General features: G+C 39.6%; 1 protein-coding gene and 2 long non-coding RNA genes across 3 annotated transcripts in view; 1 reads left to right on the top strand and 2 right to left on the bottom strand.

Moving 5' to 3' along the window:
- The window catches only part of CCDC80 (coiled-coil domain containing 80), a 32,847-nt gene extending 31,705 nt beyond the window's left edge, over positions 1-1,142 (bottom strand). The window contains exon 1 of the mRNA XM_082394666.1: positions 309-1,142. The gene's annotated coding sequence lies outside the window, so the exon portion shown is untranslated. The remainder of the gene's footprint in view (positions 1-308) is intronic.
- LOC309630058 lies at positions 958-23,974 on the top strand. The gene is made up of 4 exons (XR_014245385.1): positions 958-1,093; positions 4,219-4,409; positions 19,441-19,483; positions 21,873-23,974. It is a non-coding gene; the product is annotated as an uncharacterized lncRNA (long non-coding RNA).
- Positions 4,405-19,434, bottom strand: LOC309630060. Its single transcript, XR_014245387.1, has 4 exons — positions 8,950-19,434; positions 7,621-7,709; positions 7,169-7,268; positions 4,405-6,845 (listed from the first exon to the last, which is right to left on the bottom strand). It is a non-coding gene; the product is annotated as an uncharacterized lncRNA (long non-coding RNA).

The following is a 23,974-nucleotide window of genomic DNA, read 5'->3' on the forward strand; positions in this document are numbered from 1 at the left end:
CTATCTTGGCCAAGGGGAGGGGAAGGGGTGGTTAGAGAAGAAGAAGAAGGAGGGAGGTCAGGGAACGGAAAGTCGGATGAGATCCTGTTGCATTTAAGTCCCTGTAATTTGTCAGTGCTTAGCAGAGACAGTTATATTAAGCAGGAAACCCATTCAGCATGCTTGCACTGTTTCAACTGACTGTCTGATGCTCCAGAGAAAACGCACACTGAGCATATTAATTATGACAACATTCCCATTTCATTTCTTCAAATAAGCGACACAGAAACAAACAAACACAGCAAAGACAGGCAGGATTACACACTTACATGGTGGCTCATGGAGATGGAATGCAGAGGCTTTAAAAAGCAATCTGAAGTGTGCTCCCAGGACAGTTCCTAGATGAAATACTTTTCCTCCCAACTCTCTTTCTCCTTTGCGAGGCTGTCCGATACAAAGGGGTGTACTGCAGCTCCAGCTCCCAAAGCCACACGGAGACCACCGCCTGTCTGGACCTGAGGGCTGAGCTTTCTTCTTTTCTTTCTGGCTGTGCCTTTTTACCTTCTTGACAAGTAGAATGAGGTGAAAGGAGCTGTCCTTTTAAGTCTTTGCACCTCCATTTGTCTGCAGCTTCTTTCTGCTCAGGCTTGTGTGTCTGTGTGTGCCAATGCCCCCGGCCGACAGTACTGGACGCCCCTTAAAGTGGAGCCCCAGCTATTTCTGAATCTCGCTCTTTCTCTTTTTCGAGTTCCAGGATCCTTCTTATCACCCTTTCCCCCACAGTCTGGCTTAGTCCCTTTGTTTCCGAGCGTAAGAGCACTGGGATTAATATAGTTTCCAGGCTGAGGGAAAACACAGGAATGTGATGTTGAAAAAGGACTTGTTTCTTTTCCTTACGCTTCTCTCCTCCCTTTATTTCTTCCCACCTTTTTCTCTCCTCTTTTCCTTCTCCTTTTTCTTCTTCCTCTTGCCTGGATTCAGTCCCAGCAATGCCAGGACAACCTCAGTTTTGATCCAAACCAAACTCAAACAACAGCAGCCACTGGAAATCAAGGAAACTTCACTAAGAATTTAACAGATCAGCAAAACACCGCCTCCTTCCCATTTCAGCATGGTGAGCCTGAGCCTGGACTGGGGGACAGAGAGGGGCTGTACTTTGGGGTCGGGTGGCGGGGCGGTGGTGGGGGGAGTTTTGAAACACTGCACATCATCATAAATCACTTTAAAACAGGATGGCTGAGGACTTAACCCCTTCCCCACTGAGTCATCAGGGCACTATCCCTTCCTGTCTGTACACAGACTGCACTTGGGAAAGCGAAAATTCTCAGATTTCTACATCTGACTGCTTGGTTTTCCTAGAGACAGATATTCATTTGCATCAGGATGATTGTCTGTACATACACAGACAGTATGTATGTTTATAGTTCCATGCGTGTATTTTTATCTCTTTCTCCCTGCTTCACGCATTTTGTTTGAGGTTGGAAAAGCCCATGGAAAACATGGCTGGGTTGTTTTTATTTTATGCTAACTGGGGATCAGATTACTATGTTCTTGTTCCTAGTTTCTCCTTGGCATGAAAGGAAGCTGGTAAAAGGTTAGAAATGCAGGCAATGGCTGCTGTTCCCCTGAGATTGTGGGCAGCTATTACACAGGGAAAGGCCATTATGACCTCCAATTCTGGACTCTGGCTAGAGATGGTAGGCTAAGAGCTTCCTCAGAGGGCACGAGTGTATGTGCATGAGTGTGTGTGTGTGTGTATGTGTGTTGCACTGTCTTGCTCTCTGGAGGCTTCAGGTGTCCAGAGGGCTTTAGGCAATCCTTTGAAATAGCCATATCGGGTTTCCAAAGGAGATACTGAGGCAGCTGTGTGCATCCACCGCCTGGATCCGCCATGAGGATTCAGCTTTCAGTGGGGAGGGAAGACGCCTTGGGTTATACAGATACTTCTTCCAGCCTCTTCAAGTGCATTCAGTCAGCATCAACTGCCACGGACAGTGGTGAGCCAGGGTTTTCAGGAGGTTCCTTGAAAGCTAGGCCATGTTAATGGCTACCCTCTCCGAATAAAACCTGGTCCCTGGTTGCTCCCTTTGATCAGCCCCATCTCCGACTGGTCATTGACTTTTCCTTCACATAAGCTCCCAGCACCGAATTGAAGATCTGTAGAGGGCTGAGTGTCAGGCTCTCAGTCCACAGCGTGAAGACCAAGGGGTGCCAAGAAGGAAGGCCCTCCTGTGGAGCCTTCTCAGATACTTGTAAGTCCAGAACAAAGGTGGGCTTCAGGCAGAGACCTTCTGTCTGTCTCCTGGAGGCAGAGATTTCCCCTTTCATGGGATTCACCTGTTAAGTTGATCAAATGCCTTGTGCTGAGTTGGACAGTCCTAGATGTGATTTCCTTTCTCATACCATAATGTGTTCCACACAATCCCTTACTAGGTCTCCCCGCTTCTTTCTTTTCTCCTCCTTTTGTCTTCTCCCTGCTGATAACAACTCCTATCCATTGAGCATTTTCACATGAGGCTCTGGTCTTGGCACTTTCATATATTCTTTTATCTAACCCTTACAGCCTCCCTAACAGATAGGTGGGATCATCCCCATTTTACGGATGGGCAACCTGAGACTGAGTGAGTTTAAGTAACTGCCTACTGTCACACAAATGCTAAAAAGAGGTGGCCCTGAAATTTGAACCCAGTTGTAGAACTGTCTACAAAGCATTATGTTATCCTGCCTCTCCCTTTCCCTTTCTTCCCATGCCCTCTCTTTTTTCTCTTCCTTCAATTTCTTTTTGTGTTCCCCATATTCATAGAAGAGTCTCATTTATTTGCTCAGTCAGAGCACTTACACTTTTAGAGTCCTACTTTCTGGAATAATTGTGTAGCAGTACTTTTTGCCTTTCTTAATAGATCCTTAAATTCTTTTATCCTTTTTCTTGATTGTCCCATGGCTTCCACCAACCTCCCAACGAAGTGCACAACAGTTGTCACCTATGCACTGGTAAAGTTGAAATAAAGCCACTTTAGCGACCTGGATTTGACCCTGAGGGGAAGCCAGCCCAACCCTGAGCTGGGTCTTCTGGGGTACTTAGGCTTTCTTCCCTTCTGTGAGCTTCAGCCACTAGATGGCGCGCTAAACACATACGCGGGAGAGGACCTAATACCTCCACCTCAGTGTCTCCCCAAAGCTCCCACACGCCCCGCAGACACACTGGCAGCCTGCGACTTCTCGTGCCTGCTCAGGATTTTTCAACCTCAACACCCAAAGCCTTCCCTGGGACCTCAGAGAAGCCTCCCAGGGAAGTCCAGGGAGCACATGTCTGATAAGGGCCTAGGAAGCAAGTTAGCATGCATCCCTTTCTGAAAAAGCCCCTAATGATGTAGGATTTGCAATGACTCTCAATTTCTAGTCCCTGATTTAAGAGCCCTGTTTTTAAACGTCTCCCACCTAGATCTTTCCCTTTTTTCTGTAACCTAAGAAAGAAACATTAACTAATTGCAGAGAAGAGAGAGAAAGAAAGGAGAGAGATTTTAGAGGGGGGGGGGGGATTGATGATGAGTGAGAGAAAGGTAAAAAGAATAAAATTCAAAACTAGATTTTAGAAATGCTAATTCAGGGATTCACTGACAAGACACTGCCTTGACATTGGTCACATAGTAATTTGGAGGGAGGGAAGGAAAGAATGTGCAAAACAGATTTGCTTTAGAGACACTGGGATGGGGGTGATTATTTGATGAAAATGAGAGTAAATGTAAGGAGACATCCAGAAGCTGGTGTGCTAACTGATCAGAACCATGCTGACCTAAGGCTGCAGCGACCTGAGACCAAGACTCAGGAAAATATCCTGTCCCAGGCACCCTAGAGGAACTATGGGTTCTGTCATAGTTGGTCCCCTACACAGAGTAACCCTCGGTGGATCTTACCAACTCGATTCAAAACATTGTTCTATTGCCCGAAAATATCATTTGCTTAAGAGGAAACCAGAAAAAAATTAAAGAGGAAAAAAGTGCAAACTCTTCAGTGTGGTCTTGAAGGGAAACCACCTCTCCCACTCTGTGATAACCTGTACCCCCAGCAGGAAGAATAGCAGAGCCATTTTTTCACATCTTTGTGGCAGAGACACAAACAGTGTTCACATCGGGGATAATGCTACGTGGTTTTCCTTTCCATCTGCAGACTGTAATCAGTGTTCAGTCTTCAGCCACATTTATGTCATTCAGAATGAAAATGAACTCTTCTCTTTCTCAGCATTCACAGTGTAGGACAAACTGAAGAAATGAACAGCAAAGTCAAGGGGAAAGCCCACAGTGACCATGAACTCAGGATTCTGCTGCTGCGGCTACCCAGAGAAATGCTGAGAAAGGGTAATCCCCAAAAAGAAACACTCTGAAATTGTCTCTGAAATGTCAACAAGCTCACAGGTTTAATCTGAAGTTGAGGTATGTGTATACGTTTTTAAAAAAATAAATAAAAATAAAAGTTACCTGATACATAGTGGCCAAAACTATTGGGAAGAACAGTTTTAATATGCTTTTTTTATTCGTTTAGTTTTGATTACTTCAGAGGTTTTTTTGGGTGGGAGGGACCTTGAAGGCATTTTTTTCCAGATGGAAAGCTGTTTAATTAAGAAAATGTTGAAGTCCTAATTAGAGCAAATTGAAGTTTTTTGCCATAGCAGAGATTAAGGAACTATGTGAATGACTTAACGGCTCATTTTAAATCTTTAACGTTTAAATTTTAAGTCTTTAACCCCTCAATTTGCTGCTTGAAGGGTTAGTTGTGAATTGGGAGGGGTTGACCTGTACTGGGTTCAAAGTCAGCTATTAGCCATTTAATGCATACAAAAGTTTATATCAATCAGGTTTCAAGGGGAAAATTCTGAATATGTTGCTCTCCGTGCCCTTAGGTATAACCAAGTAGAGAGCAATGATCCAATTTCTTTCTCCCAAATGTTTGCAAGAGTGCAGACTTCATACCAGGAATGGTAGAGAATGAGGCAGTCTCTTCCCCTCAGAAGCTCACAGCCCACTGGAGAAGATAACAAATATTAGTCAATTATACTCTCTGCAGCAGTACTGACAACTTTCTCTTCATGTAAAAATTCAGTGCATGACTATGGCTCCACTCCTGTTGGAGATTTTGCCTCTTTGATTCCTGGAGCAGGCTTTACCGTGAAGGAGGCTTCCCATGGCAGCTCCTGAGTGGCACCTGGAAAACTTGCTTGGTATATTCCATTGGCTCTAAAGTCCACTAGGGTCCACAAGAGTCCAAGATACTCTGCCTGGCAGGATGTGCTAGATTGCCTGACAGGCCTTTCATCCTCATTTTCCCAGTTCCCATCTTGGCTCTGTATCCTGCATTTGTCCTGCTAGGATTGCCCTCTCTTTGACTTGTTTCTCTGTATTGACCCCGCACTTCAGGTTTTGATCACATCACTCAGGACATCATCTTATTTACATGAGGAGGGGTTAGCCATAAGGATGGTAATTCATTCATTCAACAAATATTTATTCAATGCCAGGCATTGTTCTAGTCACTAGGGATATAACAATGAACACTCCCTGATCTCATGGAGCTTCTGTGCCAGTAATAGGAAACAGACTATAAGAATATGAACAAATAAATAGACCTAGACCTAGACATGTGCTTGGAAGAGATTTTTAAAAGGGAAGGGAGTATAGGGTGATGAAAGGAAGGAGGCCATATTAGATAAGGGTCAAGGATAATGATTCTAAGTGAAGCTAGGGAAGAAAGTCACTCAAGTATCGGGGGAGGGAAGGAACAGTCTAAGTAAGAGGGAGCAGCAAGCACACAGGCATTGAAGCAGGGACTGTGTCACAAATGTGTCTCAGAGGAGCGATGTTGAAAGACTTTAAGTGAGGATGTGTCAGAACCTGATACATGGTGAGGGCTTTTTTTTTCCATTTAAAAAATTTATTTTTTATTTATTTATTAGAAGTATAATTGATTAACAACTGTCATGTTAGTTTCAGGTGTACAGCACAGCGATTCAGATTCTTTTTCAGATTCTTTTCCCTTATAGGTTATTACAAAATATTGAGTAGAGTTTCCAAAAACCTGATACATGGTTTGAAATGGGTGCTACACGGAGAACGGAGTATGGGGGCAAGAATGGCAGCAGGAAGACCAGTGAGGAAGCTATTGTACTAGTGTAAGGGAAAGGTCGGGGGGTAGATTGAATTGGGGTGCCAGGGGCCGTGGAGGTGCAGAAAAGTCAGCCTCTTTGATATATGTTTTGGAGATAGAGCCAACAAGCGTAGTTTGGGGCAGAAACAATCAAAAAAATTTTTTTTAATTCCCATTTAACACTCTGGTACAAAGGTTGAGTAGGCTGTTGGTACATGAGTCTAAACTTCAAAGAGGACTGAACAGGGATTATACATTTGGAAGGTTATTTAAAGTATGAGGCTGGGAGAAATCACTTAAGGAGCAAGTATAGGTGGAGATGAAGAGCTCTGTGGCCTGGCATACAATATTCAGAAGATGAGAAGAGGATAAGGGACAGGGAAGAGGGGCAGCTCGTGGTGGGAGAAAGGCAGGAGCTCATGGTGGTTTATTCTCACTCACAATTTGAACCATATGTTACCTCTGGCCCTTTCTCCACAAGTCCTTCCTACATGTGTCCGCCTTCAGTTCATTCTGCAATGTGCAGGCCCTGTAATTATCTCTTCCACGGGGTTTTTCCAGAAACTCCAATATGAGTCACTTTCCTTTCTCTGAGAAGGTATTCTGTACAGCATCACTCTTCTGATCTTTTTTGTACTTCATATATGGGTTCTTTCCTTCCAAGCAGATCTTTAAGCTCCTGAGAACATGGAATAGCCTTACATTTATTTTGCATCCTTCACAGCGCCCTGCATATAGTTAAGGCACAAAAATTTACAGTTAAAAGGAGCAATGGCAAAACCCCAGAACACAACCCAAATACAACATATCACTTTAAAGAAGGAAAGAAAAGAAAAAAAAAACTACAGTTAAGGAACCAGAGGGTCTCTTTATCTCTATTTATTAAATAATAATAGTAGAAACAAAAGACATAGCACTATAAACCATCAAAATTAAACCTTATACTTGCATTGAATTATGGAATTGTGACATTGAGGCAAAACATTTTATGTAAAGTAATATAAATCTTCATTTTATTCATTCATTTATTCAAAAACTATTTATAGAGCACCTTTTATGTGTTGGACATTATTCCAGTGTTGGGAATACAGCAACAGACAAAAATTGCTCCTTTCATGGAATTCACATTCTGTTAGTGAGAGATAAGCACTCTAAAGAAAAACAATGAAGGGAAAAGTAATAGTGAATGAAGAAAGGTACCATTTAAGATGGGGTGATCAGACATGATCGGGGCTAGCCTCATCAAAGTGGTTATATGCTGCATGTCAAGGAATCTTTGGCATATCTTCAACTTTGTCAACTCTTCAATCTTTGATTTTGGAGTTGAGTATTAGTCATAGTCTGAAGGAGCTAAGTCTATTGAATGAGGTAGGTGATCAAACTGTATAATTCTGGTTGGGGTCAAAATAATAAATGACTATAAAGTAATAAGTTTCCTGCATGGTTCATTAACTGGATTTGGAGGAAAAAGCTCTGAGTGTCTGACATAGATTAAGTACTTACGTGTTTCAATGAATGAATAATTGGACCATCACTATCTACAGTCTCCTAAGATGACTGCTTTGAAGTCAACGATATTAATTTGAACTCTGCTGTTTAAAAAAAAAAAAAAAAGCCACATTCATTTGTAATCACATCTCAAAAATCTCTGTTAAAAAATGATATTGTTCTAACTTAAATGCTTTTAACCAAAGTCTGTTGCAAAAACTCCAGAATGAAGGTCAAATACAATGTGGTCTTCAAAGCAAGTTTAAAAGTTCAAAGTCGAATTTGTTCTGAATATGTTAACAGGTAACATTCCAAAGTTTCAAATAATATTTTTATTTACAAGTTAAGTATGGGAAATAAAAACATGTGGTCCCTTTACAAATAATTTGTGATGGTGGATTTTGGCAGAAACCTTGGCATTAACTATTGAGAAAACTCAGTCAGTACAAATAAATGTTAGTAACTGCATCAAAATGAGAGGAACAGCTTAGATTGAAAAAAAATTCCTGATTAGAGAACAGTTTCCATGTTTGGAGATTTCGCTCATTCATTGGATAGGATTTGTTTTGCCTCTGAAAAAGCAGCACAAAATTTGCAGCCAAACAAACCTTAGACTGGGATCCCAGTTTCACTGTTTACTAGTTGTGTGACGTGGGCAAAGTGTCAACCTCCCTGAACTTCAGTTTCTTCATCTATAAAAATGTGAAAGGTTATTTTTTATATAAATAATAGGATTCAATTTTTTTTCTAAAGATGATGTTATTACACTGTTTCATGGTTCAAATAACAGCAAATTTGCGGCTAACTGCTGTAAATGACAGGAAATTTGTCAGCTCACACAAATAAAACATCCTGAAGTGTGGCAAGCTTTTGGGTTGATTTGCTTCAAAAGTTCTCAGTCTTGTTTGTTTATTGTGGTAAAATATACACAACTCTTACCATTTCAATTATTTTTAACTGTAGAGTTCAGTGGCATTAAGTACACGCACATTGTTGTGCAACCATCACCACTGTCCATCTCCATAACTTTTTCATCTTCCCAAATTGAAATTCTGTGCCTATTAAACAATAAGTGCTTGTTCCCCCCTTTCCTCAATCCCAGGTAACCACTATTCTACTTTCTGTCTCTATGACTGAGAATGGCTATTTTTAATGTATGAAATGTGCCTAATACTCAGCTTAATGGTGGGGGAAATGGTATCCACACAAGAGCAGTCATAAATTCAGACTTCTAGCCTAAGGCAAAAGGCAAATGAAGCAACATGGGAAGGAGCTAAAGGATCAGACAGAGGTGCTAAGCATCAGACACAAAGAGGAATGACTAAGCATTGGAAGGAGACTCACCTATTATGTATTTTGTGCCAATCTGTCATGAAATCAGAAGCCAGAGCAGTGTTTACACTTTGTGTCTCCTGTTGGCTCTCACTTCTAAGGCTGTAATAGTCTTCCAACTGGTCTTCTGGCCACCAGACTCATCCTTTCCAATCCATCCTCCAAATGATTGTCACTATAATTTTCTTCAAACATCAACGTTTCATTCCTGCTGCAAATTCCTCAACAGTGAGCAGAGAACTTCAGAGAGAAAGCTCAAGGCTCCCCTGGCCTAGAAGTGACATGGGAAAGTAGGCACTGATGCTGGCAGTAACGATGGAAAACTGGTGGTGGTGTGAAGTTGGATCAAGTTGAAAGGAGGAATGAGCCTTTATGCCTGCAATGTAATACCCGAGTGGAGCTTGGCACCCTGAGATTTCCTCCTGCAAAGAAGGTTTTGAACTTTAACCAACAGATGAATATGGTGTAGAAGATGCCTTGAGGAGCAAGAGAAATGCATGGCCTCAAGGCCATGGTCTTCAGGAAAAAACCACTTGCTACTTTGAGTGTGAGTGGTACAGAATTTACTGGAACTATGAAACCCCTTAGAGACACATCTCACAGGGTAAATTGAATAGAGAACACCACCATATATGAAGGGAAAGCAGAGCCCCAGAGCCTCTGTTTCCAATTAAAGAGCAGCTCAACTGCATGATTTGGAAATTGAAGAGCACTGATTCCATTAATTATGGGTCTTAACGACTTGGCTATAAGAAAGTTTGCCTGAGTGTAAACCTGGAATAAGATGGAAATAATTTATTTTCACCATGGTAGACCTCAATTAACCTAGTTATATTTAAAACTTCGAAAAAGGCAGGAAAAAGACTGTGATTTTAATTTTATTTTTATAAACAAAATAATTTATGTTATCTTTAAAATATTGTGACTATTTTTTTAATTTATTTTTTTGACTTTTATTTTTAATTTAATGTCTCAAAATAGATGGACATTATAACATGACATATGTACACTATTCATGGTGAGCTAGTCTGTCTAAATTATCAAGATTTCTGTATAAGTGATTATAAATAGAAATATAGCATCAAACAATATTTTAAACCCAGATGTTATTTTTAAGAGGTGTTTTTTGAAAAACAAATATTTTATTATGTGTAAATGAGTAATATTCACCCAGTTTATTGAAGTGACACAAGTACTTAGCGAGAGATTTGAAACTATCTGTTTCACAGATATTCAGAGCATGACAATCTGACTGATGCTTAAAAGAACCAGTTTCTTTCCTGTGTTTTCAACTGCAGTAGAGCCAGTTAAATGTTCATCCAACTTTTCAAACTCAATTTATCTCAGTGGAAAAAATAACCCAGTTGATTTTTTGTTCCTCCCTTTCCCCACTGTGTTTTTCCAGCATCCTGATAGCTGTACTTTCATATGCCCAAATACTAGATAACATTTCGGCTTGCTAGAAGGAAAATGTTATAAATATCAGAGCTGTTCAGAGATGAAGAGAGATGTATGCAGAAGCAGTAAGCTCCCTGTTGGAGGTGTTAAAATAGGGGTTCCTTAGCAGAGAATTTAAGTATTAGGTGAGTGGCTAACTCAGGTGAAAGTTTAGCCTTAAAGACTGTAGGAGGCTACAGTTACTATGATTACTATGTATGAACTGATGAATTTCCCTGACTTCTTTCTGAGAAAAATTTACTTGAAATGTTTGTTATCAGAGTTTGCCTCTAGAGGCACAAGGTAGAGAAGCAAGTGTCATCATAACACAGAAATATTTACTAGTGCACTGTTCACTTACAAAGTTAGTTCCCAAACATTTTTCTCCATATAACAACTTTGCCCATCAATTGGCACCTTTATCTAATAAGAAGTGATAAAGAACTGCTGAAATTACATGCAGAGATATTAACAAATAGATCTGGCAGAAGAGAAAATCAACAAGAATGGAAAAAAAATGGTACCTCAAGGGAAAATTATTTGGATATCAACAGATTAAAATAAGTCTTTTAGAATATCAATAAAGCCATTGAAAAGCTATTGAATAAGCTTAAAAATGTGATCCTCATGGGGACCGTGCTGTAAAAGTCCAACTGTGAAGTGATGGGTACTAGGTCACGTTATGCAGTTTTGTTGGGAAAATCTTACTCTCCCCCAAATCAACAGGTGAGTCACTCTTTCATCATCCTAAGAATTCAGTGCATGGAGTCCCCTGGTGGCCTAGTGGTTAGGATTCTGGGCTTTCACTGCCATGGCCGGGTTCCAACCCTGGTTGGGGAACTGAGATCCTGCAAGCTGCGTAGCGCAGCCAAAAAGAAAAGAAATGTAGTGCACATTTGCAATTACAACTCAGTTTGTTAAATCTGAAATAAACTTCATATTTTCCTTTCAGATTTCAAGATAAGGTTGCAAACAAACTTTAAATTATTTGCTATGACATTTAGTACCTGTTGAGATGGATTAATTCTAATGACCTTTTTTCAGGGTTAAATTTTTGTTGAGTAACATGGACCTCTTGCACTTTCACAAAGAGCTCCTCCAAATAATATGAAAACAAACATGTAAAATGAGATACATTGTAAGAATAATTTTTAAGAAATTATTTAAACTTTCCTACCGCACACAAATCTACAGCAGAAATAGCTGATATATGTCAACCTCAAAAGGAAAAATCTAAGCCTGTTTAAAAAAAAAAAATCTAATCTGAAGCTTTTTTGGAAATCTAAGATAATTCCATTAATAAGTTATACCAAAAACAGTTTGTACAAGGCAGGAAGCATCCCCTGGGATGTCTGTCCTCGAATGCAAGGACTATGGCTCATATTTTTAGGTGATTCAGCATACCTACAGTCAGGTGTTTCTCCTGGACTAGGTCTGTCCCCCCTCTGCCTGTGATCTCTGCTCCATGAACCCTGCCTTGGTCTCTTGACCTACCTCTAGGGTTTCGGGGTCCAGCACATCAGTCTGAGTACCTACTAGAGTCAATTTCTACTCCCACAACCCTCACAGGTATGTTGACCTAAATAAAGAGGTAAACTGAGGCAAACTCATGAGTTTACTCGGGAAGAGCAGAGGAATTGCAATTTGGGACAAGCAAATTACAGCAAGCTACAGGTGAGTCAGCTGAGGGTTTGTAACACGTTGCATTTGTAGGCAGGGGATGTAGAGGGGAGAGTTCAGTTAGAGTCAGTTAAAATCAAAAACAAATGAAGACCAGCCTTGAAAACTTCCTGAGCAGACAAAGTCAGTCTAGTCACACAAACAAAGCTTGATCCAGCCCACTTTGTGAGACTGACACGACCTGGGTCATCTCTCGTTCGTGCCTTTGGCAAAACTTCTCACGGTTGATGTGAGACAACCTCTGATCAACCCCCATCATCTGAGAGAATTCTCACACTATCAGTTTTCTGTAAATCAGGCGTTTATAGGAAATTATTCTCTTAGTCCATAAGTTTTGTCTTCCTGAGGGCATGTGTGTGAGATTCTCTTTATATCCTCCAGTTTCAAGTTAAATTCTTCCACAGGTATTACCTAGGGTTCTTAAAGTAAATCTATCTCTACCCCAAGGCTCCATCTTAACAGTAAATTATCAGGAAAGACTGCTTTGGGCAGGCACAACTTCTAGTTTACCAGAAACCAATTTGGTTCTTCCCTAGTTACAGAGTAACGCCCCAGGAGAGAGTTGGGAGGTCAGGAAATCCTGGTACTGAGGTGGACATTTAGATCTTCTCATAATTGAGCTAGGAAGACTTTGGAGGAAGAGTCAGAAAAGACAGAGCCTCAAATGCAGACAAGAGCCCAAAGATCAGCCCAAACAGCCTTTCAAGACCTTTCTGGCACCTTCCTTGCCCTTTACAGAACTTATGACCTCACATGTTGGCCATAAACACACTGGCTTTTGGGCCAAGGCAGCAAGGTGAAGCTTTTGCAGAAGGGCCCTGAGGTAGTCTTCTTCTCTGTGGGAGTTTTTCGCTTATTTGCTCATCACTGGGAGAAAGAGTTTAACCTCTGGCTGCCTTCCTTTATTACATAATCCATTCGTCACTGAGGGCCCAACCTAGTTGCTGGTTGCTTATTTGGATGAAGAGAATTTTAAATCCTGGACTTTGAATTCTTTAAAACTTATCTGGGTGGCTTAGTGTCATTTTCCTCTATGTTGGTAAATTCATGCCAAATGTGTTTATTTAATGTGATGACTTTTACATGAAGTAATAAGACAAAGTCTTCAGCTACCTATCTTGCTCCTACTTAATTAGATCTCCTTGCGTTGGGAATGGGAAGCCCAGTCCCCTGTTTCCTCCTGGCTCGAAATAAACCCAGAGCAAGCCCTGAAAGCTCCTCTGTGGGACATACCAAGGCAGTGTCTCACACTCTCTGGAGTTCATCATGGAAATGTGACAGAGATTAGAAATATGTAGACCCTTCTCTGTGTCTGTCTTCCAGACACCCTGTGAGGGCTGGCAAAAATGTTCTTATTCTCCAAATATTCACTGGCATGAATTTGTGTAATAAAATTATGTTTGAGGTTTGTAGTTGGTTTTTTTTTTAAATGAACATCTGTTATTCTCTTTCAGTCTAAAGGTTCTGAACCCAGCTGGGCAGGGCAGCTTGGCTTCTTCCACTACCTCTGCAGAGTCACAGACGGAGCCTGCCATCTGTCAGCTGCTTGTTGATTGGCTGACAGGCCACCACTCATCTCCCACAACTGTTTTGGCTCTGAGAAGCTCCAGGGTGGGGAGGAAGGGAGTCAGGGTCAGCTTGTTCTGTGCATGTAGCCCATGGGAGTTCCAGGAGTGGGGATATTTAATTAAGCTGCTCTGATCAGCCATTACTGGACTTTGTGTGTATGTGAAGCAGGCAGAGGGTCTGGCTGTGCCTTTTAGAATGGTGGGTCATAGCAGCTTAGTGCTTAGAGCAATTGTTTTTACCTCCTGGTGTCTCTCTTCCCTATGTCTATGATATACATTATAGATAATGTGACCTGTGCTAAGGCAAATGAGAGATGTAGTTGCAATGAGTGCTTTATTTTCACCAAGGAAATATGCTCTTTGGATCTACATTATGAGTTCCATGTTATTCATAAAAGGAAGTTTATTTTCTTTATGCCTCAGCACCAGCAAATACACAAATGCTTCAAGTTCCACAGACCACTCCAACTCTGATAGCTTCAGGACCCTGGCTTTCAAGAGGACCAAAGTATAAGACCCTAAAGCTCTTTCCCCGAACCCTTGAGCCAAATCATACCAGTAGTCATAACCATCCATTTGACACACTGTTGTAGGATGATTACTCTTCCTGACTCGCAGCTCCAGTCTTGTTACTGTCTTGCGCAAACTCCTTTAATGACTTGCAGCTGCCAGCAATACAGGTCACACTCTTTAGCTCGGTGTTCAAAGTCCTCTATGATCTGATCTTAAACTGCTTGTCCAAATGCTTGTTGCCAACTCCTGCCATTAGTGCCTTCTTCAATCTAGCCAAAATACACCACATATGTTTTCTTTGTTGCCCCTTGATGATCTCCCCCTTCTGTACTTTTGCTTATTCTGTTGGCTGATCGCAAGTCCAGATGTCCCCTAACTGTCAAGTCCAAATGCACCTGCTGCATAGAGTCTTTCCAGCGGAGCCCACCTCTGCCACCTCCAGATATCCAATGATTCTCCCCACCCTCTCTCAAAGCACGTTTTAGTATTGGGAAGGCCAAAAAGTTCATTCAGGTTTGTCCATAAGATGTTACAGAAAAACCCGAACGAACTTTTTTTGGCCACCGCATACTTTATGGCTGGACTTGTGGTTCACAGTGCCCAGTTGCCTACTTCCCCAGGCAGAAGCAGGGAGAACCTGCATCCCGTTACTCTTTCTGCCTTCGCTAGGGCCTTGCAATTAGTGCAGAGTTGATAAATTTTTGTTACAAAGATAGCAATAGACATTTGTGGAGAGCTTTGAAGTTTCCGGAGTGGATTCACTTAATTCATTAACTCACTTAATTCTCATAAGTGAAAGTAGAAAGCACACGTGTTCCCTTTATTAAAAATGAGGAGAGAGGAAAGGGAATTAATTTTTAGTCAGAATTAACTTTTACTTATTTATCAAACTATTATTTGTGTCTTTCTTAATGTCTGCCTCTTCTGCCACATTTTTAAGCTCCTTGAGAGCAGAGCCGTGTCTGTTTTGTCAGTGTTGTATTTCCAGTGCCTAGCACAGTGCCGGACATAGTGTAAAAACTCACTGAACATGGCTGAATGAATGAATGAGGCAATATTATGAGACAAGCAGTGGGCTGAATGTTCTATATGAACGATTCTACTCTCACAGCGGGCGTCATCTCTATCACACAGGCAAGGAAATTAAGTCTCCAGGGTACACAATGCTTATGTGTGTAACTAGAATTGAAACCCAGATCTCATGATTATAGGTGTTATGTGTTTATCATCACACCATCAGTGCCTTTGGTTGTCTTTCTGTTGTTGCTGTTGTTGTTGTTTTCACCCTTAATTGCTTTATAATTCTATTTTTTTTAAAAAAAGAAATTTCAAGAGTTACCTTAACTCTTAAATATTTAACTCTGTTAATTATAAACAGTTACAAAACACTGGATAGTGTGTTAGTCACTATTGCCAAGTTCAACAGTATCATTGAGGGTAGATGGGAGTTCACTCTTGGAAGGGAGGAAATAATTTTTTACAGATTTCTCTGCCTCTGTAGTTTCCTGCTTTTGATCTAAGAACGAAACATAATTAAATTCCCATCGCAATTTATTTTGTCCTAAGTGATCCAGAGGAATATTCATAGTTACATTTTGATCACTGTCACTGAAGAGAGGAAATGAATGTATATTGAGCAATCTCCTCATGCCAGGACTTTATTTAGGTTAATACCTGATGAGTAAGTATTATTATCTCCTCTATTTTACAAGGGAAGACAGTATTGCTTTTATTTCTAAGCACAGTTTATTTTCATATCTATTAAAATTCAAATAAAAAATTGAATTTATCATGCAATTGTCCAAATACCCTGCTTTCTCTTTATGTGAAATTTGGGCAAAGATTTTCTTCTGATTAAACAACATTTTTCATACCTAAAATCAAAAGGGGAAACTTTAAATTTGTATTTTTTTCAGTCTTCTTTCATAGTGTTTTAATACTGTGGTTAAGTCGTTGGGCTCGAAATTTTGTGTTTGGTTAACACAAGCCTGCAAAAATGGAATTAAGTAATGTCTGATGATGATGATGACAATGATTTAATGTGTTTGTTTTCTTTTTGTCATAAGATCTGCATATTTCTTTAGCTTCTCCTTCTCAACCCACGTTTGGGAAGTCAAGTCTGAAACTACTTGCCTTGAAAGGTTTCAACATGATTTCTAAGAGAAAGTTCAGTTTATTCATATTTTACAAATCTATGTTAATCTACATTTACTACCCATCATCTAATTTGCATCTTTAATATTTAATATTTAATAAATCTTTAATATTTAATGTGTCTTTAGTCACAGTGTGTTCTGCTTTTTTTGTGCAGACCTCAATTACTAAACTACTGGTAAGCAGTTAGTTTTCACAAAGTGTATTTGATCAAAACAAAAGACCTTAAGGCCAAAGCTTTGTTCTCTAACACCATTCCCCTGAGCCTGCTTGGTTTCCACAGCATGTTCTTATTATTATGATATGGATTTAAAGAAAGCTTTTAAAAACATGGCAGATTAGCAACATCTAATCATTCCTGGATGGAGCCATTACTCTCAAAATGCATCCAAAACTGACATCACAGAGAATCTTTTATAGAAATTTCTGTTCCTGTGGCTATTCTTGCAGTGCAAAATACTTACGTGAACCCAAATTTTTCAAAGTGACTATTGAAACCATATCATCTCATGTCTTCTTACGATGTCTTCATGGTCTCACCTCAAATTTATTGCCCTTTTATAGCAAGAGAACCTTGAAAGAAACATCTACAAAGGGAGTTTGGGACATGGAAATGCCAACTGTAAAAAACTAAAAACGTACCTTCTAAATCAGAGTTTTCTAAATAATTGCATCAGTTTAAATAGAAACAGAAGTTCCTTTTCTGAAGAGGGAAGTAGTCTTTTCTTTGATGGGCCCCTATATCCACACACATACTCCAGGGCTCCAGGTCAGTTCTGCAGAGTCCCCAGGTCCAGAGAGATCAGCATCCTTCAAGAACCACAAGGCAAGAGAAGGGGTCCTTGCAGATGCCTCTAGAGCTCTGTCCATCACCCCTGCCACCTCTGCCTGCATGTGATGGGCACCATTTTCTTTCCTTACCATAGTCCTTAGTCTTGACCTCTCAGGATTTATAACTATCGTACACCTTGATGTTAACTGTCATTTCTTGGCCATCAAGTTTAACATCATTTCTCTTCAGTTGTCTGGTTCTGGTCTTTGTAGAGCTCTGGCCTACTTCATCCTTACTGCCTATTTTGTAAACTTCTCTAGTCCCCTTTTTCCACTGGAATTTCCCACCATAATAGCTATTTAATGCCTCTTCCCGCTCAAAGCAGATATAACCCCAGCTGATTGACACAGAAGTTCATCCTTCAGATTCTGACAAGACATACCCAGTGAGTGCACATTATAATGAGTGGAGATAATGATTCTTGAAGGCAATAGTTGCCTAACTAATGTCATAAGACAGCCTATATTGCCTATAAGCTCTGTCGTTCTCTCTTATTCTCTGTGCGCCTCCAGCCCTCTTTTGTTTTACTCTTCTTTTGATATGGGAGTATGAATCAGAATAAGTGAAAGAGAAGAGATAAAACAAAATCACAAGGCCAATACCAAGGGGAAAATTCTGATACCTTCAACTGATGAGGAATAAGCCAGAAAATCCATGAGGACCAGTTGAAAGGTATAATCAAATTTTATACAAACATTAATTTATGTAAATTAATTTTAACCACTAACTATTTCAAAATCAAAATGTGGGTTTTAGGAAGCATCTTGCAAAGACCATGCACAGAGCCCTGTCACTTTCTTTGATCAGTTGGCCACATCAAAAATGTTGTGTACAAACTACAGATGAGAGAAACACTTGAATACAGCCTAGGATTGGGATTTCCTAGAAATCTTCATGCTCTCTCCGTCTCTTCCTGGTACAAAGATCTTTCTGTGGGGATTGAAACAGGAAATACACATTTATTCATACATATGTGGCCTCCATTATCAGGATTTCTTCTAGAAGTTTTGAGAATTGTTGAGAAGGAGGCCCATGATATTAAGATAATGCTAAAAATACTAAGAGGATAAATTAAGAAGTTAACCACAATAAAGAAGTGGACTTAATATGTGTCAAGTTAAAGATGGCTGACATTATAAATAGCTCAAAAAATCATTACAGAACAACCTGAAATACCAAGATGATTTTTCCAAAATTTTGAACTTGACCAGATGAAGTATTATTTTTTTAAAAAATGAGGTCAAAACATCCATATAAAGAGATAATTGGTCAATTATCGAGTAACTGGGATCTCACAATGTCTTAATATCTAGAAATTTGGAAATACTGGATAGTTGGTGGTTATAGGCCCTAGAATTTCATTCCTTTAAAAAAAGTAATAATTCACACTTTGAGTAACACTGCTTAAAATTCATGCCATCTGAGTACATGTTGTGAATCTGAATATATTTGAGATTAACCAGTTTCTATGGTTATTAATAGCAAACTGGGGGAGTGGAATCATTAATAAACAAAATGGTTGGAAGAATCATTGGTTTTTGGATTGGAGCAAAGATATGAACTGCATTGAGAACAACCCGCTCTCATGGAAGTCTAGACTTCGGAAATTTGGTTTCTGGACCCGAAACTCAAAATTCTTTGGGAAATGGAATGAAAGGAATTAGATTCCATAGTACAAAAAGATCCCATTAACATAATTGAGATAGGCTTTTCTGTTTTTATAAAATAAGAAATAATTAAAAGGAGGAATGGGACATATGACAGAGACTGTTAGCTATCTTTTAACATTCATTCTTCCCTACTTTAGTGTTAAGAAACCCATATTTTTGCTTGGAATATAGCAAATATATATATATATATATATATATATATATATATATATATATATATATATATATACTCAATCTCCCTTTCAGTTAGAGCTAACCATGTGATTAATTTTGGCCCATATAGTATAAATGGAAGTATTGTGTGACATTGTAGGAGTTCTTAAAGATCAAAAAGCCCTTCTCTGCCCTTTCTCTACCTTGCTGATGTGATGGTTGGAGCTCCAGCAGCCATATTGAAACATAAGAACAAGGACCACCCCTTAAGCATCTTGGAGCAAAAGCTTGGAGAAAGACTGGTTCTCTGATGACTTCGAAGTTGCCATCATTCTGGGCTTAATATCTGAAATTATTTTCCTTGAGAGAGAATGACACTTTCATCTTTTTTAAGATACTTTTTCTGTGTGTGTGTCAGGGGGAGGGGAAGAATTGGTCCATGTTATTCTCAGATAAACCTAATCCTAACTGATATATTTTATTCTCTCCTCCCCAGGATTCTGCTTGGATGTGGTGTTGGATGTCGAGGAAAGTAGGAGGTAAATGGGACATAGAAGATTCGACATTCATTGCAGCTGCAAACTGTAGGTATAATTCTCCAGAGCAAAGGTGGACAAGAAGCAATTCGTCTAGAAGTTGAGACAGTTTCAATTCCATTTACTCTTCTTTGCTTCTTTGCTGCTAGAGTTTGAGTATATATATATATATATATATATACACACACACATATATATATATAAAACCACAAACTATGCAAACGTTTTTAATTCTTGCAAGTAAATATTTTAAGCAAATGGGTCAAAACTACACTGAATCTTTTTGGGAGGTTTTGAAAATAGTTCAGAAATTTCTATTTTCAGATTTTGTAGGTATACAGAGAAAGAATAATGCCTGATTACATTAATCATTTTCAGTAAAAAATCACTTATTAATAAAAGCATTTTCATAAAGCTTTTTTCAGAATGAGTTTCTTTTGAAAAACAATTATTTTCCCACTCATTGTTAAAATATTTTACCTTGAAAGAAGATACTGAATTTACTTTTACAAAAAATATCTGCAATGTAGCATACTGTCAGATCTGCTCAAGTCATCGTGGTTTTTACATCATATCATGGTTGATGAAAAGTTTACACTAAAAGTAAGAAAAACGTCATTTTGGACATGTTTTACTGTTTCCTTGTGTTGTACTGTTAGTATTATCTTTAAGATGAAGAATGTTTATTTTTTGGTTTTGAGGTTTTTTTGGCAGAAATATTTTTTAAGCCATTTTTCCATTTTGTGAGCTTTGTCTAGGTTAAACCAAACACTATATGCTGTAAATACACTTAGCCAGGAATACAAAAATCACAATACATTACAATTCTCTGAGAGCAAGCAAATCAGTGAAGATGCCTCTGTCAGTTCCCCCATGGTGTGAGATTCTACTCTTCCCCCGGAATATCTCTGTATGTCTATGACATGTGACTATCTATCTAACTGTCACGCTCAGTAAGGGAAGCCCATGTCAATCTGTACACTAAATCGTAGGAAAGAGCTACTTCCCTCGTATGTATGTGTGTATATATATATATATATATATATATATATATATATATATACACACACACACAAACAGAAGTTCTAATATTTTCTTCCCACACTTCAGTGGACAGTTTTGCATACCCCTGTGGTATATCCACCCCATTTTGGTTGCTACTGGGGAGCTCGAAATCAACCCCACCTTACAGCATCCATTCATTCAACCACTAATGGCAACACCATAATGTGAGGTTGCCCTAATCATTTCCAAAGTATCTTGTGCAACAACTAATACAACCCAGTTCAACCCAGAGAATTGATGAACAAGTCCATCCTTCTACCTGCCAGTAATGAGAGCCAACCCGAGACCTTGGACTCCCTACTCCCTATTTTGTTCCAGTATAAGAGTATGTTGGGCTGGAAAGTCGATTCCAGGCCAGCACCCTTCCATTTAGCTGCATTACCTCTAGGTGGTGAGGCACTGACAACTAAGGAGAAGTGAGGCCAGCACTCGGTTGCAAGGCCCGTTCTCTATTCCAGCATCTTTCCATCAGTGCTTCTTCTCTCTTTTTTAGGCACAGCCCACTCTAGCCATAAGTCAGACCTAGAGCACAGAGTTAGGTTTGGCTCAAGTCTGCCAATGCAGGGACCCATCTTCCTCTCCTCCCCTCTAGCCCAGGGTCTGGGCATCAAAACAGAGAGTCTTATTCCATCTTTTCTTCCCCAGATAATGAGGCAGTCACCTTCTAAAGGTAGCCACCTACAGTGACTCTAGAGAACATTTCCTATCTCAACCTCTTTCTAAGAAATGTTGGCCTCAGTGAGTTCAAGTGCTCTTCTAGCTCCTTTCTTGTTGAAGCAGAGAGAACAAAAACAAATTCTATCCCCAGCTGTGCCTGCCTTACAATATATTTTTTTAAATATTTATTTATTTACTTTTTTGTCTGCTCCATGTCTTAGTTGCGGCATGCAGAATCTTTTTTTTAGTTGCGGTAGGCATGCGGGATCTAGTTCCCTCACCAGGGATTAAACCCAGGGCCCCTGTGTGGAGTCTTACCCACTGGACCACCAGGGAAGTCCCTGCATTACAATATGGAATGCACACTGTGTTCAAGGCACTGTGACATTTACAGTCAACATTTTATTTAACGCTCACACAGACTAAGGGGTAGTCATGATTATTAACTCCATTTTACAGACAGAGAAATTGAGGCTTAGAGAGGTTACAAAACTGGTACAGTTCAGAAAATGGAGGTTCTATGATACAAACTCAGGCAAGATTAAATTCAACATCCAGAAAATAACCATTATACTATATTAAATTCCATAATTATATTTGTGGACAACAATAGCTCTCTACCAGAATTATGCTCAGTGGTAATACTGATAGAATATTTTTTCTCAATTAGGTCACAGTGTGTTTGGAGAGGCAGAAAGTTTGTTACAATAGAAATTGGCAAAGGTTGCCTGGAGAATATAGGAAAGAGAGCACCTAACTCTGCTTAGAAGGGCATCAGAGGGAGCTTCATCCAGGAGGAAACTCTTGAGCTAATCCTTGGAGGAAGAGTAGATGTTGGCCAAGGAAAAAAGACTAGTGGGCATGCCTGGTGAAGGAACCATTTATGCAAATGTGAGGGGGCTTGAGAGAATCTGGCACACTGGAGGACAGCAGACAGCTTTTCATAGTCGGAGCACAAGAAATGGAAGTTTGAATTTTGAATGGAGGAGCAATAAGAGACAAGATGGGAAGAAAAGGCAGAGCGAAGAATACAGAGCCCTTGGCATGCCACGGTAAAGGTGTTGGACTTGTTCTGAGTGCGGCAAAAAGCCATTGAAGGAGTGAGTGTATCATGATAACATCTGCCTCTTAGATAACTCTAAAAATGGATCAGAGTATTGTATAAGGTGTAGAGCCCTGGGTGGAAAGGTTGCATAAATTCATGATGCCGTTTTATCCTAAAATTCAGGAGACACCTGAGCCAATGGGACAAACACACAGAACAACGTAGTCCTTTTCCCATTTTCCAGCTGATGACCTAGAACCAAACCTGGATTTCTTTTTTCTTTTTAAAAAACATCTTATTGAGAAACCTCAGTTTCTTAAGGTTACTCACTCACACACTTACCAACTCATTCTTCATTCAACAGACATTAGTTTGGCATGAGTTTCCAAGAACTGAGCTCAAAGCTAGAGCAAACTCTTCCCATCAACTTGATCCCAGGACAAACCCATATCCTTTAAGCTAAGCCAGAAGAGGCAGACTCTTCCCCCTAAGCAGGAGAGAATGTAGAGCCAGCTCTATGCACCTCTCTCTCCACCCTCCCTCTGCACTTACCTTCGTGCATCCATTTCGTTATCAGAATCACAGTGGGAACACCAGTCACACTGGTCCATGTAGAGTCCCTGCCTTCTAAATAATCATGTGTGGTGACAAAGTACTGAGCAACCCACATGCCAAAGCCCTGCAGAGCTTTCTGCAGAGGGCCCTGAAGACTATTGTGGGCGAAATGCTAAGTTGGAATCAGAACTGCATTGGCTAAAGCATGTCAGCATCTTTACCTTATTAGACAAATCAGAGGTTAATGAAAATCCCCATGTCATTTGTAGAGACATTTCAAATAAAACCCACATGGTGTCCACAGAGGAAACTGTGATCTTCCCAGCTCTCCAATCCAGAAAAGGTGAAAATTCTACCTTCTTGCTTGCATAGATTATTTGGAATCTTTAGTGTTAGACTAGGAGCCAACATACCCAAAGTAGAGATTTTCTATTTTTCTGTCATGCTCTTCTTTCCAAATTCTACATTGTCACTGTTTTCACTAGTCCCAGCAACAAATTACTTGAGGACCTATGCGTGCAAAGCACTGTTCAGGGCACAGGAGATACAAACATGCATAATAGAGCATCACTGTCCTTGAAGACTTCAGTCTAACTGAAGCAGATATAAGGAAAAATGAATAACACAGTAAGGTAAAATATGCTATGTATTAAGTACATCGTCCAGACAATGGTTTCACAGGAAAGAGGAGAGTTATCAGAGATTAAAAGCAATAGGGAAAAAAGGATAACAGAGAAATAAAATATGAAATGAGAGATACATATCCATTATGGTAGATATTGATTATTACATTTAAAAATTTACATTAATAAGATTGTTTTTAGACACTATTATCTTTTAAGATATACTAAAAAACAACAAAAGCAAATAAACTCCTGATACTGTAACCGAGGTTTCTGAAAGGAGAATAACTACTGCCATTTCCATGAACTTCATGAAGTTTTCTAGCATGAATAGAAGATCAATGGTAAAAAGTTGAGTCTATCTTTCTTATCTATATTGTGGATATTATTATAACTGAATAAGCTAAAATTAACTTTAAAAAACAAAACATTGTGTTGTAAAATTTGATTAAGTGCTATATACTAAATAAGGGTGAGAGGAAGGGTTTAAACTTTCTGGTATAAACCTGAAAGGTATTCCAGTTTAAAAAAAAGAAAAGTAAATATTTT

The sequence above is a fragment of the Balaenoptera borealis genome (genome assembly GCF_965194805.1).
Source record: "Balaenoptera borealis genome assembly, chromosome: 5".
NCBI lineage: Eukaryota > Metazoa > Chordata > Mammalia > Artiodactyla > Balaenopteridae > Balaenoptera > Balaenoptera borealis.